At 38.0% G+C, this 20,022-nt stretch overlaps 1 protein-coding gene across 1 annotated transcript in view; it reads right to left on the reverse strand.

Moving 5' to 3' along the window:
- PLCB1 (phospholipase C beta 1) overlaps positions 1–20,022 on the reverse strand; it is a gene marked incomplete in the record, with an annotated part of 348,446 nt that overhangs the window by 328,070 nt on the left and 354 nt on the right.

Below are 20,022 nucleotides of genomic sequence, written 5' to 3' on the forward strand. Positions count from 1 at the left end.
AGACTTTGGCACCTTACATCAGTGATCAGTAGACTATGGCACCCTACATCAGTGATTAGTAGACTTTGGCACCTTACATCAGTGATCAGTAGACTTTGGCACCTTACATCAGTGAATAGTGAACTTCCTTACATTACATGGCACCTTACATTAGTGATCAATGGAAAACTGCTCCCTTCCAATTGTGGTTAGGGTAGGCAAGAACTCAATCTGCCACTTCTGATTTCTCAAAGAACCTTGTTGAACCACTGAACTGTAGTTGAGAAAGACTGCTTTTATAATCTGAAAACAGCAAGTTGCATAAACCTCATAAACTACAGTTATCCTCCTCTTCAATTCAGCAGAACCGCTATAAACCTGCATTAACTAAACGTGTATTACTATTTCCACATTCAGCAAACATACATCAATGCCAGATTACCCCGGTTATGATTTACGATATGATTAAATGGCTATGACACAGATCTCATGTGATGACAGCCTAAATTTGATGTGGGTTAAAGTGATATAATACTAGAAAACTCTGAGAGAGGAAGGTGATTTATGTATTAAAGTGTGCAGTGCTTCCATCCCAAAGGAGAATTCAATTGTCTTGCAAAATAACTTCATTGTCAACCTCCTGTCCTCACACTTCATAAATAAAAATGGTTACTTCTCTGTGGGTGCTGTGAAATGGGTTTTAAACATTTTTTTGCTTCCAATTAATTTCAAACAACCAAAGAATAGCACAAAGGAGTCATACAGCCTCCAAAGGGATTAAAGGATTATTTCAGTTAACAAGGAAAATGTAAATTTGGTTAAATTTAGGGAAGTTTAAAAATTATTTTTACGGGCTTAAATAAATGAAAAAAAGGAGAAAAAAAACAAAACAAAAAAAAACCCAACCCCACAGTAGCTAAATGGCAGGTAAGCTTAATGCTTCCCATACACACAGTGGATGAAAACTGAATTGAGTATTGAGACTTATTGAGTAGAAGGAGGTAAATAATCAATCCATTAGTTATATAGACTTAACTGAGCTAATCGATCATGTATTGATGTAAGACACACCACAAACAACTGAAATCCTGCTTCTTTCAAGTAACATATCCATGGGTTGGCGTTCCACATACTGCCCTACCCACAATCCAAGACAAATCATCACAACTTTCTTTTTTAGGTCTTCTTGACCTCTATATGATCCTTAGTATGCTGTGGATAAGTTTAGTGCATCATGACATCATCAGATTTACCATAAATGGATGAATGGTTCATGATAATGATAAACTGCAACTTAACCTAAAACTTTCTGTAGCCGATGATGGGTAACAAGTACATTTACCTGGTAAACATTACACACACGTCAATGGTCTGATGATAGTGAACCGTTCATCCATTGTATATGGGAAGCCAGCTCTGACATTTGTCCCAGTCTATTGTCTAGAGTGGATCAGTGGGTGTTATTGAAAACTTTATTGGCTCTATAGTAGCAGAGAGTATATATGTAAACTAATATACACTTTTTTAATATTATTCACAGTTTGCAGGAACCTTTACTTCCTTTTAACCTTTTTTTTTCACACATCCTGGGTCCTGGGTTGACAACACTCACTGCATTGTATCTATAAAAGTACAGTATTTTCACTTAGAACTGGAAGTATGTAGGGACTACAGAACCTGTAGTCCACAGAAAGTGCTGGAACAATGCTATTGAATAACAATTAAAAGAATGTACAGATAGTTCACTGGATCTTTCGTAAGATCAAGCCTTTAGCCTAAAAGGTCACTACAAACTACAATCACTACAATCTGACAGTACCATCTATAGCTCTAGCAATTAAAGTGCAAGGGCCCGCCTGAATGGATCCAATTTGATTGGATAGGTTAGGTAATTCCTCATAGTACATTGTTTGGCAAATTTAAAGCAAATTCTATAAATATTATGCATAGTGAGGTTAAGATCCATTTCAGTCTTGCAGTTACCTGCATCGTTCTGGTGCAGGCTGAACCGTGGTCCCAACTGCTCCCATTAAAGTGAACAGGAGTGGTTGGGAACTGTTTTGTGCATGTGTTTGTACTTGGCTGCGGCGGATAGCAATGTGGTTCAAAATTGAAAAGTCGCATTACAAATATAAAAGAAGCCTAAGTGCCACTCCAGACCCCTAATGATTGCTCTACTCGCTTTCCTATTCAGAATTATTACTACTAGCACTCAGCAGTACTGCTTGGCCTCTATGTGACATCGCTCCTCTGACCTTTCCTTGGACCTTTTTTAAAAAAACCCGTAGGCTTTTCATGCAGTAGTTTCTGGCCTTGAAAATTAATTGAAAAGCAATGAGTTTCTAAAAGCATATGAATTACACCAGACAACTCTCGATTATTGTGGCCTTGCATGTGCTCAGCAAAACATCCTGCAGGCGCTCTGAATAAGACACTGAGAATTTCATTGAATCTAATATTGAAGAGGACATAGGTATATCTTCTAACAAAGAGCACCAAGATGACGTCCATCTCACATGTGCTGTGCCTAAAAGTACATTTACGATTAAAAAAGTATTGGAAGACCCAACCCAGGCATGGCTTTCTTAGAGCTGATTATTGACAAACAGTGGACAATACCCGTCCATTATGTGTCAAAAAGTCTCCTGATATCTTCATTGGAAGCTTGTGTGATGGCACAGAAATACAACTGGTAGAATAGGAAAGAATGTTGCCACGCTATAAAAGAAAGCACCTGAACATGGATTTTCATGGCAGAATCCCCAGGTATCATTTTAAAATAACATTGAAAATGACATTAACATGTTAAAGCTTAAAGTATTGTGAGCCTTTAGCAATTGGCTGTACATTTACTTTAAGTGCAACAAATCAGAAGTCCTTCTGGAGATGTCAGACCAGTACTTGATGGATTTTATTGAGTTTTTAATAAAGCTGTCAGCATGCATTCTTACCTATTTTTTTTTTACAATCACTTCTGCATTTAGGTCTCCTTTCTCCAGGCACAGGGATGGCTTCTACGTTTGTCAGATCTTCGGGAGCCTAAGTGGTCTGGGCAATGGTTGGCTGGACAGAATGGAAAATACAGATCTTTTCTGACATTACTCAGACTAGGGAACCATTTGCAAGACCAGTGTATAAACTATGACTGCCAGGACTGGAAGTGGATGAAAGGGGCTGCAGAGATTTAAAAGCATTGAGGAGAAGCAAAAGGAGTGTACAAACATGGTGTAATGGTTTAACAAGTATTTCGTTAAACGATTTTTCATACAAAGTGCTTTAGCAAATTAAATGTCTAATTAAATGGTTTACATCCATTATATTCTTCAAATGACAGGTTCTTTTTAAATATATCAAACAAACTGTTCCCTGCATTAGTTCGTTCTTTGCTGGGGGTAGATCGGTAGAACTTTACTTTTTCTTATCTTTGGCACATACATGAGACTTCTTGAACAACCCTGGATGATTCTAGATAGCCGGCCAGACAGTAAGCAAATTAAACTTCTGTCTTTATTAGAAGACTACAATCATGTTTTCGTTAGTTTCTCTGTTGACTAGCACAGCCGGGATCTGCTGGCCATGAAACAGTTGTCAGGCGCTCCAACTGGCTGTAACTTTTCTTCTCAACTGCAAAATTTTTTTTTTAAATATTTTAAAGAGGAAAAGCCTGTTGCCAGGAACTTCAAGTAAATCTTGCCAGCATATTTAGACAAATGTAACTTTACTTGTCATTTTCTAGTGCACATAAGATCGGAGCTACCATTTGAATGGATGCCAAGAGCTTCACCAACTTTTTTCCTGTCCTCTCATTTTTATATATAAAGACCATAGGGAGACACTAATCAAGCAAATTAGTGACACAGTTATATGTAAACCATGCTACCTCTCACAAAGACTCTAGGAAAGGTTTAAAGTGTTTTTGCAACCTCCTGCACCAAAATTTTTGGCCATTCTACTGCAACATTTTTGCAAGAAATGAGACAGATTTATTATATTACTGAGGATGAGGCAGTTTAACTCTTAACAGATGTATAATTGTGGTCAGGGTCAGGTTTTATTCTGTCACGGTGTACAATTTAAGAGGAAGGCAGTACCTCACTCCACATATGAGCGAGGAGGAAAGGTGCTGGATTGTTAAATAGGAATAGTTCATAGTTTGAGGATGATGGGGAATATTTGCCTCCAAAACCCATTTTTGTTCACAGTGCTAGAAAAAAGGAGGAGAGATAAGCTGCAAACACACGTGCAATATTTGTTGGAAACGAAGGACTAACAACCGTTCGTCCGATAATCGTTAACAAAAAAAGTGCGCAACGACGCAGGTGAACAAGGATTGTCGCTGGAAATGAACGACCGTCCCGGTGGATCTGATTGGGCGATGACGCAATCTATTGTGTGTACGGTCGTTCAGTGATCGTGGATGGTTCTGTAGTACACTTTCTCCTTTACATGTCACTTCCTGCATCATTCAAACAATCGTATCTAGTGTGTGTACGTTATTGGTGGATTATATTTAAATGATCGTATTGTTACAGCATGTACAGAATTGTGCACAAAACGATAGTTCAAAATAATCGTGCATAATCGTTAGTCGTTCGTTTTCTAACAACAATTATTGCACGTGTGTACCTAGCTATAGGAGGGGAAAAAAAGAAAAGGATAAAGTATTACTAATCCAGGGTAAAGGATGTGTTTAGGTCCGGTTTACATTTGAGAAGATACAGAAATTGTGAAGAATCTGGTCTGTTTATCAGAAGTTGATAAGCAGTACAGTTAGTCCCCGGGTTAAGGAAATCCGAGTTATGGACGACTCATAAATACGAACGGGCTTCCCTGCTCCCTCCTGTACAGGACGGAGGCTGGAGGGGGCGGTTTGCATGACTTGCAGAAGAAATCTTTTGCTAAACATAGTTGTGACTGAGCTCTTCTGCAAGCTCTTGTAACTCTTTAATGACCAAGACAAACTCTGCAGTTTTTTCTTTTTGCATATTCAAGCACAGCTTGCTCCAGATGTTAATGAATGTCTAGGCTTCATAAAAATGTTTTGTTTTGTTTGTGATTAGGTCACAGTGAGGATTTTATACAATAACTGACACCATGCTGCCTAAAATTATGTTGAGACAAACATCTGTCCTAATTGCATTTATTAAAATAATGTACCTGTTCTCACTTACATACAAATTCAACTTAAGAACAAAACTACCGTTCCTATCTCGTATGTAACCCGGGGACTACCTGTAGATAGCAGTAGTGTACCTGTTACTGGACCTTCTGCTGCTCAAAGCTGTAAAAGCGGTAAAAAATGATAGAGATAGTTTCCCAGCTGAAAGGTATTTCAGACATTTAATGGGAGGATTTTGAAACTGGAAAAGAGAGGGTCAGTTACTGGCCAGTTTAATCTGAGAAACCCTGGGTTTACTGGCACTAAGCCAGGTTTCCAAGGTGGTTTTACCTATTTCAGGGGCAAAATGGGGATGTCCAACTACTGGGGTCAGAAGTAAAGAAGAAGATGGCAAAAGGTATCTGATAAGAAATACTTGTGCTGTGAAGTCCCTGAGTGTAGTTCCTATAGTTGGCTGTTTGGACAAGTAGGCAGGAGAGTTGAAGTCTGTGGTATTAAGCAGGGTTGGGAGACCAAAAACTACCTGGGATTGGGGTCTGATTAGAAGGTAACAAAGTATCCTAGCTACAAAGTTAGTTTGTAGAAATTTTAAAAACTGTGTTTGGGCAAGGCATATATTTTTATTATGTGGCATCTGCCAAACCAGAAAAAATGTTTTCCCCAAGTAGGTCTACCTTGAGGTTTCATAGTAAGGCTGGAAAGCTAAGCTGGGTTGATTTGGGTCGGGGTTGTAGAATAATCCTATAGTTGGATAGTTAACTATAGGCTCACAGTTCTGATTGGAGGATGTGGAAGAAAGTACAGGGGAAGGGTATAGGCCATATGCCACAACTTTATGAGGGGTTGTCTAATTTTGCATACGACTGGTTCCAAGGGAAGGATAAAGATAAACGAGAATAACGAGCAATCATGATGGGTGTCATTTGTGATATCAAAAGTTGAGGCTATTGATATTATTCTACCATATTAGAATGCCTAAGGACGAGAGGTGATCCAAGCTTTCATAAGAGCACCAAGGCCAATTTAGACAAGGGTTCCTTTCATGAACCCCAATAAAAGACCCTTCCTGTGTTAGTCGACACAAAGTAGGGCTTTCAACTAGGCCAGGTGGATTAGGCTGAGGTCAAGGATTGTATTTCTGTTTGTCTCTCCTAAAGGTTGGAAGCCAACATGGTCTAGATGAATGATGCATTCTATGCAACTAGATTTTTGGGATTGGTCAGAACTAGCTACTGCCAAATATCTTCTACAATAAGTACTTTCACAGGAAAATCCAATCCAACATGGTCTCTAATCTTAAACGAGATCGAAACCCAATCTCCAAAATCCTATAGAAGCTTTACCAGGTTAATGCAATTTCCATTTTGTGTTAAATCTCCTTTCTTTTATTTAATGCTTACAAATCCATCAATCAATTTCATGTTCAAACAACTAGTGTTAATGGGTTGAACTATCTTCTCATCTTGTCACCCTGTCAGATGATGGTGAACCTCTGAAGAAGGTTAATATAAGTTGTTGTGTCCACAACATTGAACAAGCATGGTCCGGTGTTGTCAAAATCAGAAAAACATCATTATTGAGCAATTACAGCTGAGATGCTGAGAGGCAAAACACCAAGATGCAAAAAAATGGTAAAAGGTTTAAAAAATTCACAGCAATTGTTTGAGATGTTCTTTAGTAAACTGAATACCATCCATTTGGAGTTTAAATGTACTTAAATGTGAAGTAGGATTGGAACTTCATTTGTGGTGTTAATTTTGGCCTTGTTGGGGAGACTTTTCCTTACTTATTAACTTTGGTTGTGCATTCAGTATCTGAACTGCATCAAGTGACATATGCAGACAATTATCAGGTTCTATACATAAGATTATATGTCAGAACTGTACTCCGTCCCCTACTTTTATGTGAAATTACTGTTCTACTTTTAGGGATTTCACAATGAAATACCACAAAGAAAAAAAAAGAAAACTGTAATCTGAAACAGCTTCAATTCTATGGGTTATTCTGTGGCTTAAGGTTGAAAGTAGGTAAAAATACATTTGTAAAACCAGTTTGGGACTGGATTGTAGCAGTAAATACCAAGGAGCTTATGCAATGCTTTCTTGTAAAGTCAATCAACTTCCTCCATAGAATAAATACTAGATACACGCCGTTTACTTGAAAAAAAATCCATACCTCCGCTAAATAGATATGAACTGAAGCTTTGAAGCTCTGCAGTTTCCAAGGAAACTGTAAATAAGATTATATTTGACATGTCATCTCTTATAGATATAAAAAGCATAATTTGACTCAAATTAAATGCAGCCATAAAAGCCTACAAAGAAATCACACTTAGGAATGGGATTCCACCTTAATACATCAAGTTATTTCACAAATAAAACATTGAGCACGTAATGACAACTGGATTGTGTCCAACTAAATAAAACTACTATTGTATTCATTGCAGAGCATTATCTAACATACAGTAGATTTATATAAACTCATACAAACGTATATTTAAATTATAGAAGGTATTCTAATCCTAGATTTTTTAAGGATGAACTGTGATCCCTCTCCCTTTATATCACAGAGCGTTTTTCTATCAAGGATTGTTTAAGGAGCCATTACCACTAATGTCATGCTCTGTATTTGTTAAAATACAAGCACATCGACATAATTAGTATTTGCATTTTCATTCAATGCAGCACATGTGCTTATTAAAGCGCAGGGGACAGCTCTACATTGCCTTGCATTGCGCTGGAAAGATTGGCTTGTGGTGCCAATAAAAAGAATGATATGCACTAAAATAATACGTGATGTCTTGCCTTGGTAGCTATCCAACGGTTTTAGATTTTGGCTGTAAGGAAATGAGAAATAAAGGTATGGTGAAAGTACCATACTATTCTAATACACACCCAACTGCTGCTAATGATGGAGATTCCTTTAAGGGAAAATTTACATCAATTTACCGATTTGATCGCCTTATTTAACAGATCAGAGAAGTAAAAGAAGAGCTTTCAGCAAGATAATGAATTTCTGATAAAACAAAAGTAAAGAAACATTTCAAGTATGTATGTATAATTGTCCCTAGATGTTTTTCAGAAATTCCATAAAAAAAAGTTTAGTTCTGAAATAACTTTGTTGGCACAGTGCAGAAGGTACTGGTATGTTCTAATAGTATTATCAGCTATTGTTGTCCAGCTTAGGCAGCCAGTCCTCAGCTTGGCTTGCACCACCCATCCTTCGGTTATCTATATCCATGGCAATTTTGTGTCAGATTTGGAAGCTTTATATTAGCTTTCAGGTAACAAATGATCACAAAGATCTCAACATCTCACAGAAATTTGCCCATGCCCTACCCACACTCCTTATAGTTCCTTAGGAACCAAACCAATAACTGGAATCTATTTGTAACCATGCAACCTTAAAATATATTTGAAACCCTGAAACCTTAGGCAATGATCAGGAGCTTCTAACATAGCCTTCTATCCTCTACATTGCAAAGTCTCTATTACGGGGTTACCTCTAGACCATCCCGTCAAAGAGAGATCATAAAGCTTCTGTGTGGGTCAGCAATAGCCGGGAAACAATTATCAGGATCAACACTGGCCAAACTGGTTCCAACTAAAAGATTGTCAATTTACTTTATACCTTTACCCCATTTGGAGGAACAAGCAGAGCACGGTATGAGCAAGCTTTATTTTTATGAGGAAACCGATCCAAGTTTCTCTGAGAAGGCATTGGAGCTGTGATATATCCAGAAAAGCTTGCTATGCTCATATGATTAATACTCTTACCATTCTGTGATTGACTACATAAAATGGATAAGCTAGAGAACCTGTGCAGAAATGACAGGGCAGGGGTATGGATAACCTGTGTTGCCTTTATATTCAACAACTGGACACTGGTGGTGAATTCCAGGAGCTCTCCGGGTCAAAGCCAATGGCCCTAAAAAGAAAAAGTTCTCCCTGTGATTTCTCCGGGTGCTTTGGTTTCTTTTGATTCTCCAAACACGTCCTTAAGAAAAGAATTCCCTTAACAGCTGCAGGTGTAAAAACCAGTCGTAGCTCTAACTATTTTATAATTTATACATGTACTTATCTGCTTATAGAAGCCAAATTCTATGATTGGTTTTTGCAATAAAAATATATTAAAACATTAAAAATAACATTATAAACATCACTGATAAATGATAGAAAGAAAAAAACATATAACCGATGTATTACGGACTGTAACTGCAATCAGACCTATCAGCTGGGGTCCTGTCACCAATTTCCTTGTTATACAGTGTTTGTGATTGAAGAAAGTCATCAGAGACTTGCTGTGAGCTGTCACCTCTATTCACAATTATATTACTGTAACCAATGTGGTCACAATATCTGCAGTGAGAATGTCATCACAATATCTGGCTTACCCAATTTTACTTTTAAAGTGTAAGTCTTGTAATTATTTTTAATTCCCTAGTGTTAAAAAATGAGTACCAAGAAAAGAGCTAGGGGAATTTTAGGGGGATGGTTGTCCAAAAGGCTTATCCTAAAGTGGACCTATCACCACATTTTTTACTTTATGTAAAAGGGTAGATAACTCTTTTATATGAAGCAAAGATTTGAATCAGGCACTTTGCTTTTTACATTTACAGTTGGAAATGTTACTCGATCTCCCGCCTGTGCAGTGTGAAATTGGGTGATGTAGACAGAAGCCAGAAGATGAATAAAGAAGATGGTGGTGCCCGATGGTTCCTCCGGGACAAAGAAAGAAGCCAGGACGGATGGAAGCCAATTGAGGAGGGATCAAGTGCCTTGCAGAAGTGAATGTCATTTTTTTATTTTAATGATAATTAATATAATGATAGTTTTAGGCAGACATAAGAGACACAATTGAATGTAGCTCCAAATAAAAGATTTCTAAAATGTGTTTAAATGTCTAAATTTGTTCTAAAAATTATTGTGCCACTTGTAGTGCCTGTACAACTAAGAGGTGCCAATCGGTTGTGTTGCAAGGAGAATGCTGATAGAAAATAGAAAAGGAACTGATTAATCAGTTATTCCTATTATTTATTTCATATATGTATTCAGATGTTTGCCTGGAGTTCAGATTTAATCATATTTGCTTCCTATTCAATGAGCTTGATTTATTAAAGCTCTCCAAGACTGGGGAACATGGACTGACATGGGTAAATCTTGGTGATTCAGCAAACCTGTAATTAATCCGTCCAGAATTGTAAACATGAGCCAATGAATAGCAAATGAGTTTCATTAAATCAATTCCAGGTTTGCTGAATCACACAGGTTCATCCATGATAGTGTATCTTTTAGAGCAGGGGTGTTAAACGCTGGCCCAGGGGTCAAATCTGGCCCTCAATGTCCTTTTTTTTGGCCCCCAAAGAATTCCGAAAATGAACTACATCTGGCCCACCGGCCCGCCCGCGTTACTACCTCACATCATCATTTTCAATACATGCAATACAAAGACATTATTTTTGTACACCCATCATGTGTCACAAAGCCTAGGCAATGATCACATGGTGCCTGACTACCAGGGACATTGTGTTTGTTTCAATCCATTGTAGATTGCATAGTGTAATATTTAGTGTCAGACAAACCTGTGATGTGAGAGGAAACTTGTGATGGACAACACACAGCCTGCAAAGATAGATAGAAATTAGTCTTTTCAACCCTAAAGTGTGTGAAGAGGGATTTGTTTTTGTTAGTTATGGATGAAGTAGTAAACTTCCTCAATTTTTTCAATAAATTTCAAGTTTGGCCCCTGACTTGGTCTAAGTTTTTAATCTCGTCCCTCTGTGTATTTGTATTTACAGTCTTGGAGAGTTTGACTAAATATGTCTAAGGCTATGTTCAGACTGAGAATGGGGTTGTAGCGAGGTTACTGCCTCCTTACACCAGAGAACCAGTGCCTCAGCAGAGGTACTACATGTAATGCCTATGGGTGGCAGTCCAATAGACAACGAATGGGGGCAGCAGTGAGCATTTCAGTACCATTCATTGCCTCCTGCTGTCAACTCTACAGGTAATGGATCTTTAAAACTCAGCTCCGTGGTGCAAAGGGCCAAGAGGATGGCAAGGGGCCGCAGGTCGGTATCTGCCCTATGAGTCTCATCACCTCTAAGACCTTTAAATAAACTTCCACTTTAAATATTTTTGCAACAGACTTAGAAGAGCAAACATTCTTGTTTTGCTGTAAATACCAAACAATAAAACATCCCCGACTTTATTAATCTGCAAAAATTAGATATACCAGCTTTAGGAATGCATTTTTTTATGCAGAGAGTTTTGCTCCAACTAAATTAATAATGATATTTATTTTTAGATAGTTTTGTACTGTACTATTCAATCACGATTCATGGTGCGTCCATATCTTGGTAGGAAAAACACGCTATGATTTGTGATAAGGCCACTGACCAGTAAACTTCCTACAAAATAAACTGAAGTTGTTCAAACCCAAGGTCAGTGTCTGCCAAATGTCCCATCATCAATCACTGACAACAGGCTACCAGGAATCACAAACCTACTTCTCTTTATTTTGAATACAGCTGCAGGGATTATTTTCTATATGAAGCATATTTCACTGTCTTATTAAATATTTTAATACCTGAAGTAATTAAAATGATACTTGATATGTTTCTGCAGCCATGACTTTTTGCTGATTTCTTTGAGGCTGGGCACCATGCAATCCGAAAGTATGGAGACCACCACTGGGCATAGATTTCCTGCAATGGACTCCACCATGTTTTGTTTTCTTTATTAAAGTGTAAAAAATACTTAAGACTATGAAGCTGGCATTGGGCTTTGATTAGAACCCCTTCTATAACGACTGTATTCACAGCTCACAGTATATTAGTGTGGGGGTCAAGGGGAAGAATTCCTTTTACATTGCTGGCCGTTGGGAAGAATGTCACCCTTTTGATCATTCAGCCAAAAAGATCATTGGTGTCAGTTAAACTGACCTGAGAGGATCAAATTGCTCATTGCTCAAGGAACTCCCTGCAATATTTATTGAGTGTTGATGAGCACAAGTCAGCATAGGGATAACAAATATGATAATGGGCAGCATGGTGGCTCAGTGGTTAGCACTCTTGCCTTTGCAGTGCTAGGTCCCACGTTTGAATCTCGGCAAAGACGCTATCTGCATGGAGTTTGCAGTTTCTTCCTGTGTCTGTGTGGGTTTCCTCCCACATCCCAAAAACATGCAGTAAGGTTAATTGGCTTCCCCTCAAAATTGGCCTTAGACTACATTACCAACATATGACTATGGTAGGGACATTAGATTGTGAGCTCCTTTGAGAGACAGTTAGTGACATGACTATTGACTTTTTACAGCGCTGCGTAATATGATGGCGCTATATAAATACTGTTTAATATTAATGATCACTGTACTGCACTCACAGCTCAGCAGTCACCCTGCTTTATTTCAGCACAATTCAAGGTTCTGCAGATATGTAGTACCCATGCAAGCAACTTCTTATAACTCATGTTTACTGAAATCAGCACAACGTTGTTACTTTCTGAGGTCAATTTCTGAGGACAAACATTGGCAATAAAAGAAATGTCATCTCAGAGTGAAATGTTAGATTGCAGTAAAAGCAGGCAGGGGTTATACTCCTTCAAAGAAAAAGAAAGTTTTGGCTGGCCATATGCTGAAAGTCTAAATGCAAAATATTAAAAAAATATATATTTTCCACCCGCCTAACCATTTCACTATATGGTCATGAAAATGACTTTGGAAAGAAGAATAAGAAACAGGTTATTCTAACTAAAAGCTGATTATGATCTCTCTTACTACAACCCTTCCAATTTATTAGCTATTGAACCTGGATCAATAGGCTATTAATTAATGTACTGGTTTTATAACCTTGCTTCTGCAGTATTAGTAGTCCCTATCCTTACACCGCAGTAGCTGCGGCAGTAGTGGTCACCGTATGTTGGAATCTGTATTGCTGTATGTGAGTGGTGAGTGAGCCAAGGATGACATGCAGAAATGCACCTGCCAGAAGCAAAGTGTCAGAGAATTGTATTGAAATGTTGGCAGTTATGTACAGCATGACTTAGCCAAGTTATGTAGAGAAATGTTCCACACTTCCAGCATACACTTACATCAGACCCTGCATAGAATATAATGTTATAGAACACTACGTAATATTGCTGACCAAAGCCAGTTCAAGGTGCTACTCACTTTCTTTGCAATAAATAAAATATAATAGGGAAATCAGCAAAAAAATTTGCCCAAAAAACAAAAACAGTTATATTCAACACACACATAATGCAGTCTAAACATTCCCCTTCTGTAGTTATCTTAAATAATTTCCCATGTGACTTCACTTGCGCATGTCCACTTCATAGAACATTCCTGAAATCCTGCCCATGCCATGATCTGCTCTGCATACAGCCATGATGATATTATAAATCCATGACTGTGCTCTTAGATTGTGAGATCTTCTGAGCAGGGTGCTCTATTCCTGTTTCATAGTTTGTATTTTGTACAGCGCTGCATAATATGTTGGCGCTATATAATATTGATTAATAATAATAATAGGCGCATGGTCTTGGGACTCTGTTTTGCCTCCTTCATAAGGAGATTAAGGCTGAACTCCAGGCTAAACAAATGTTGTCTACATACAGGAGACATGCATTTTTTTAACACTTTTTATTGTGAGACATGCATTTTTATTGAATCTTGGGGATTATTGTGTATTTCCTCCAATTTTGTTCAGGTAAAAATCTGTCCTAAAAAAAAAAAAAAAAAAAACATCCCTCACTTAGCCTGTGTGTAGGAACCTTCTGTAATAAAGACCAGTCACAGCTGTTCTCTCTCTTTGTGCAGGGGACTGGTCTTGCATCCTCCTCCCTCCTGCAGTTTTCTGCAAGACTATAATAGATAAAACGGACAGGCCCTTCCTTCACCCCTGCAAGCAAGGCCATATAAACCAGGCCCTAGTTTTCTCTTCGCACTGTGTATAATTACCAATCTCCCTATTTTTTTCCCATGAAGTCCAAGTCTATTGAAATGAAAAGACAAAGGGGCCTGATTTATTAAAGCTCTCCAAGGCTGGAGAGAATACACTTTCATCAGTGAAGCTGGCTGATCCAGCAAACCTGGAATGGATCAGGTTCAGGATTCTAAACATTTGGCTAGCAAATAGCAAATGACTGAAGAAATCCATGCCACATGCTAGGTTAGCTGGATCTCCCAGCTTCACTCATAAAAGTGTATTTTCTCCAGCCTTGGAGAGCTTTAATAAATCAGGGCCAAAGTTCAAAGGGAGGTCAGCTATAGGCGGATAAATGTTGAATGATCTCATAATGATCTCAGACTAAACTGATGCCAATGACACAAGCCTATGGACCCCAGGCCCTGATACCTCCTAGGACACTGCGTGGAGACATGTGAAGGGTTCACTGGTATGTATATGAAGATCTACACCTACTTGTCATATAAGGCGGAATCCATTACATATTAGGCCATAATCAACCAGGATGGTTATTATTTTTGGAAGGGCCCATTCACACGTTGCAGTGTTCAATTTTTTTAAGCTGGGTGGGAAGAAATTGTAGGCGGGTATTGTGTTATTGTGTCCTAACTTATCAGTAACCACCCAAAAACAGCCTGGGGGTTACTGAAAAGTGCTGGGTGGTGCACCCAGATAAAAGAGCCCGGGAGAACACTGCATTGGTTTCCCTACCTTAAAAAAACATTAGTTGTTTTCCGCATGAAAAACATGAAAAATAAATCCTATTCATTCTTATGTGCCTGGTTCACATCTCTGGTCTACAGCCAGTTAACACCTATGTAGGTGAATTTCCAGGTGTGTGCAACAAGCATGCATAGGTGTAAATGGGCCCTCAAAGCAAAACTGACATTTCAAAATCATTGTGGGATATCAACATAATTTAAAGGACAAAATAGGACAGCTTGTTAAACCAGTGCTATCTTGTAAGATTCCGGGCATGCATGTCCGATCCCCCATTGAGTGTTGCGTTACTCCAATGGCCAGCTTATTACCGCTGTTCCAATGTGATGTCATGAATTGGTGGGAAGAACCACAGCACCCAGCATGGGAAAGTCTATCTAAATTTTTAGAAGGGGAAGTATAAACTGTCTTCTTTTACAGGTAGTTTAAATTGTATGCCCTGGTGACAGGGTCAACAAGTCATAAATCCAAAAAGAAACATGATATAAAATTGTAGAGGATCAGTGTATATATAAGAAGCAGCTGTGTTTTGGAATGACATAATGTGAGCAGAGGAATAAGGTTCATTTATCCCTTCTCTGTATTTGCTTACGTTCAGTATTGTATTTGCTTTATACATAAATTCTCAGTGCTGAGCACATAGCACCGGTCACATGACTTTGTATTGTTAAAGCCGTCCGTCTTCCAGAGAACACACACGGAAAAGTCAACTAGTCAGTGTGAACTTGGAACTAGGAAATATTTGTATTACACATGTTTTATACGGCACATGTTATAGGTAAACTTTAATAGATCCTGCTGCTACAATTACTTCAATTCAAGTATCATTTTTTAGGAGTCTGAATGTGGGCGAATGGAAATAAACATAAAATCTATTGTGCTATCATCTTGGCTTTTGCAGTAATTTTGTATAAACTATGATACAAATGGATAAGAAATAAAAACTCTTAACTGTTTCAGTGGAATGGGGAACAATAAAAGACAATGGCTAGATTTTAGAATAAAATGGCATGCAAAGATTATTTAATCAATGACTTATTTGTAATATGAATGACAGTGATAGGACTGCAAACAGACCTTGTAATAGAGGAAGGGTGCTTGAAATGACAAGTATAGAAGAAGTCACTAGCCTTCTAAGATAGAGGATTTCGTCTTCATTATGAACACATTGATGAAAGTGTATCCTCTCCAGCCTTGGAGAGCGTTATTATATCAGGCCTACTGTCACAACATGTTGAAAAGCCTGCACAGGGATCCTGCACGGCCCCAAAACATTTTATAAATTTATAATAAAGCACACATTTTGCATTTTGGAGTGCTGGTGACTTTTTGTTGTATTTTTAATATAATTTATACTGATTATGTTCAGACTTTTTTTTATAATGGTACTACCGGTAGTATGATTTACTGCTGGCAATCAGTAGTCAACCTCCCCAAGGAGGTTATTATTGAAATTAAATTGCTGTTCTGGTGTATTTATTAAGAAGCATCATGCAGCGTCTTAGGGGAGTCTGCTGCTGGACCTCTTCTATAAACTTTAATGGTTTCAACCACATTTGTTAAAAGTGTGCTGAAGAACAGCCCATGATCCATTGCTACATGTAGAAAGAGAACCAAAGTCCCACAGCAACTGCTTACTAGAACCCATTTATTAATGAATACCTCCTCCTCATTGTTCCCCAATAGCAGTAGGAATGTGGATCTTGGAAGATAATAACTCAGGCATTTGTCATCCTAAATCTATCCTTTGAGGGATGGAGCATACAGTGGTACCTCGGTATAAGTATGCTTTGGAATAAGTCCAACTTGGTATAAGTCCTGTTTGGACACGAAAAATCTTGCTTGGTATACAACCTTTGTGCTAGAACTTGTATGGGTCAAATTGAGTCATAACACCTCGCGCTCCCCTTATTTACCTCTCTCGAGACAAAGCCACGACTGCCCATGGCGTCAGTACGCCAGTTGCCACCATTCAGTGAATAATCCGCGCTATAACTCTCTGTGACTTACATAACATCTCCTCCTCCTCCCTTCTCAGCACCATCCTAGTAGGCACTCAACTCTTCTCAGCAAGGTAAAGTGAGGTTACATTTTCATTTATTTCATCTAATTGCTTTTGTATTTATGTATTTTAGTATTAGGCAGTGTTTAAATTATTCTATACAACCCCATCAATGTATAACTTGTCAATAACAATCAGATTTTTTTTTCATCGGAATGGATTCATCATTTTCCTTGTATTTCTTATGGGAAAAATTTGTTTAGAATAAGTCCTGTTTGGTATAAATCCAAGGATCTGGAACAGATTAAGGACTTATACCAAGGTACCACTGTACATCTTTACAAAGTTAAGTGCTGATTGCATAGGTTGGACATATGTGGGGACAAATCTCTCTTACTAAAGCTACATTCAAAAGCTAGAAATGTTTTCCTGAGAATGTTCCCTTTGGGTGAAAATCTAACACATGTACAGTGGTTTCCCAACGTCATATAACGATCTGCAATGGATAGTTACTAATTGACAAAATCGGGAATGACCGATGTAAATTCGTAAAGGGCTGGGTGGAGTGGAGTGCCTACTGCTTATCCTTCCTTCTCCAAAAATATGAACAGCACTGCTTGTACAGCGTTCTAATGTCACTGGTCTTACGACAGACGAGTAGATTTCTCATTCTCCCCTAGGGTGATAGAATTACATGACTCACTGTAGTAACATGACTGCTTGCAATGAGATTGTCCAACAGGTTGGAAAAGGTCTCTGCAAGTTAATGGATGGTTTCTACTGTCCGAGGTACTTGCTTTAGGTCAGCAACAATTAGACAATTATCACAAGTTCAAAATAAGGGTTGTTTACAGCCCAGGCTAGGTTGCTTGTAAAACTGGGGGGTAGCAGATTGCATCTGGCCAGATTACATAGAAAACTCACTTTTGTTGTGGCTCCATTATATCAGCGTAGGTAAAGAAGGGTAGTTTGAAAGAAAAGTAATAAAATGACCCTGAAAACATCACAAAGAAATTCTTTTGAGTGAATTGTGCAGATTTGTAGTGTAATGATTATTTTACAAATTACCGATCATACAGATTAGATTCTTTCTGCTAGAAAATGATCTTTTGACATAACAAAAAGAAAAAATGGATTTGTCAAATACCACTAAGCTGTCCAATGTATTGCCCATTTCATATGAAAAAACAAACATTGGTAATATTTCTTAGTGATCATTTAGCATAATCAGTTCTGCATGATATGATCCTTTGATAGAAATGATGGTGATAGCGAACAATGATATCCCTATGGATGGCTGTCATTATGATGATAACACAGTTAAGGTGTCAGCATCGGCTACAACCTACAATGTCAAAAATGGCGTTATCGGAAAACTAATATAAGGAATTGTATAGATGAGCTTTGTTTTAAAACTCTGTTATAACACTGTGTTGTATTTTGGATGTGCGTTTGATTTTCCTTTGCCAACAACATAAAACAATCTCAATAGGATCGCCAGCATCCCAAAAGAAAAAGGGCAAAGGATGCCATTTATGCTACACAATTAGGCAAACAGATAAATAAAGCCTCGTGATTATAAAGCACTTCCAATGCAAGTCAACCATAAAAAACAAAGCTTAGCTACACAAGATCAAGTTATCCGCTCAAGGCTGAGAATGTCTTTGGCAAGATAGATCTTCTGCAAATATGTAATAATCTTCCCATGTATGAAATGCAAGTGATCGAATTAATAGGAAAGCAGCATCATTGTTGGTTGGAAAGTTTTGCTTCCAAATTCCAATATTTCAGTGATGAGGTGAAGACGAATGGAGATAAACTGTTGACTGTTTATTGGAGATCACCGACATGCATGAATTGCAGATGTGAATATCAGCTATAGGAAAGGTCATGAAAGTGGCTAAGCATTTCATTCAATATGATCAGATTCCTCCATGTAGCGCTTGCTTGTACATTTACAAACTGACAGCAATGATTTCAGGGGTTAGTACAGAGGGATGAGTAATGCAACCATCACTGAACTCTCCTATGATACAAGCATGGATGCGCATGGAAGTAAAACACTGCAAAGCCCAGCTGGTGGCTTCTGCAACCTTAGCACATGTAGAGGTGATGGATAGCTATGACGCAGGTTTTCTAATGCATGTCATTAACGTATTGAAAAACAAAAAACAATGCCTATCCTGAATCTGGTACCCAACACATTTAGATCATCATGCAATATAAAAAAATATAGAAAAAATGATCAGTTTTAAAATATGAAATATAATGACATTACTGCTTTGGGTTTATTCTTGAATAATATAACTTAATTTTTTATTAACTACAATGTTTTATATGACCCAACAAAGTAAAAGGCAAAATCAACTTGTTGAGGAGCTACATAGGCATTGGCAACCTGTTGAAGGACCATACAGTTGTGGGCAATCTATTTGCATTTGTCACCAGCTATACTATATAATCTTATAATTTTACAACAGGTCCATGCAATATAATCATGCAATGGGTAACAATTGCTGCACATTATATATACACATGGCAATAATATATACTAAATAATAAAATACTATAATACATATATATATATACTATGGCAATAATGGAAATGCAGCACTTGCAATCCACTAATCCATAACCTAATGTGTCCTTTACTGTCTATTAAAGAATTCTATATTACCTGTGTGATATAAAACATAAAGGAATGTGTAAAGGATACTAAAGTTGTAACTTCCCACAAGCTGTTCAAGCACAGTTATCACATTGTACCAACAACCACCTGTTTGTTCTGTACAGAAACTACATGCACAAGTGACCAAGTGCAAGATGTGTGTGCCCTTGCTTGGCATGCAATCCATTGTAATGAGTGCATGCTTTGTAGCTAATCATTAAGTCTCCGAGGTGACAGCTGTCATTGTCCAGCCTGACATTCTTTAATTCTCTAGGGGAAGGTGACTACACCTCCAATGATGACCTTCCTTCTGTTTTTGGCTCCAGGTCCCCCTTTTACTTGTATAAAGAAGGAAGCAGACGTTTCCTTCATCCTTAGCTACTTGTGCAGAAATCTTACATTCCCATATTTATATCCTGGAGTCTTCCTAAATATTAACCCTTTGCAGAAGCAAGCAGGTACCCTTTCTTGACCAGTGACTTTTTTTTTTAATCAATGGCATGATATGGTCAGAGAAACAACCCATTCATTAGCCCTGATCGATCCCTTTATAAGTCTGGCAGGGCTTG

The sequence above is a fragment of the Pyxicephalus adspersus genome, chromosome 4 (genome assembly GCF_032062135.1).
Source record: "Pyxicephalus adspersus chromosome 4, UCB_Pads_2.0, whole genome shotgun sequence".
Taxonomy (NCBI): domain Eukaryota; kingdom Metazoa; phylum Chordata; class Amphibia; order Anura; family Pyxicephalidae; genus Pyxicephalus; species Pyxicephalus adspersus.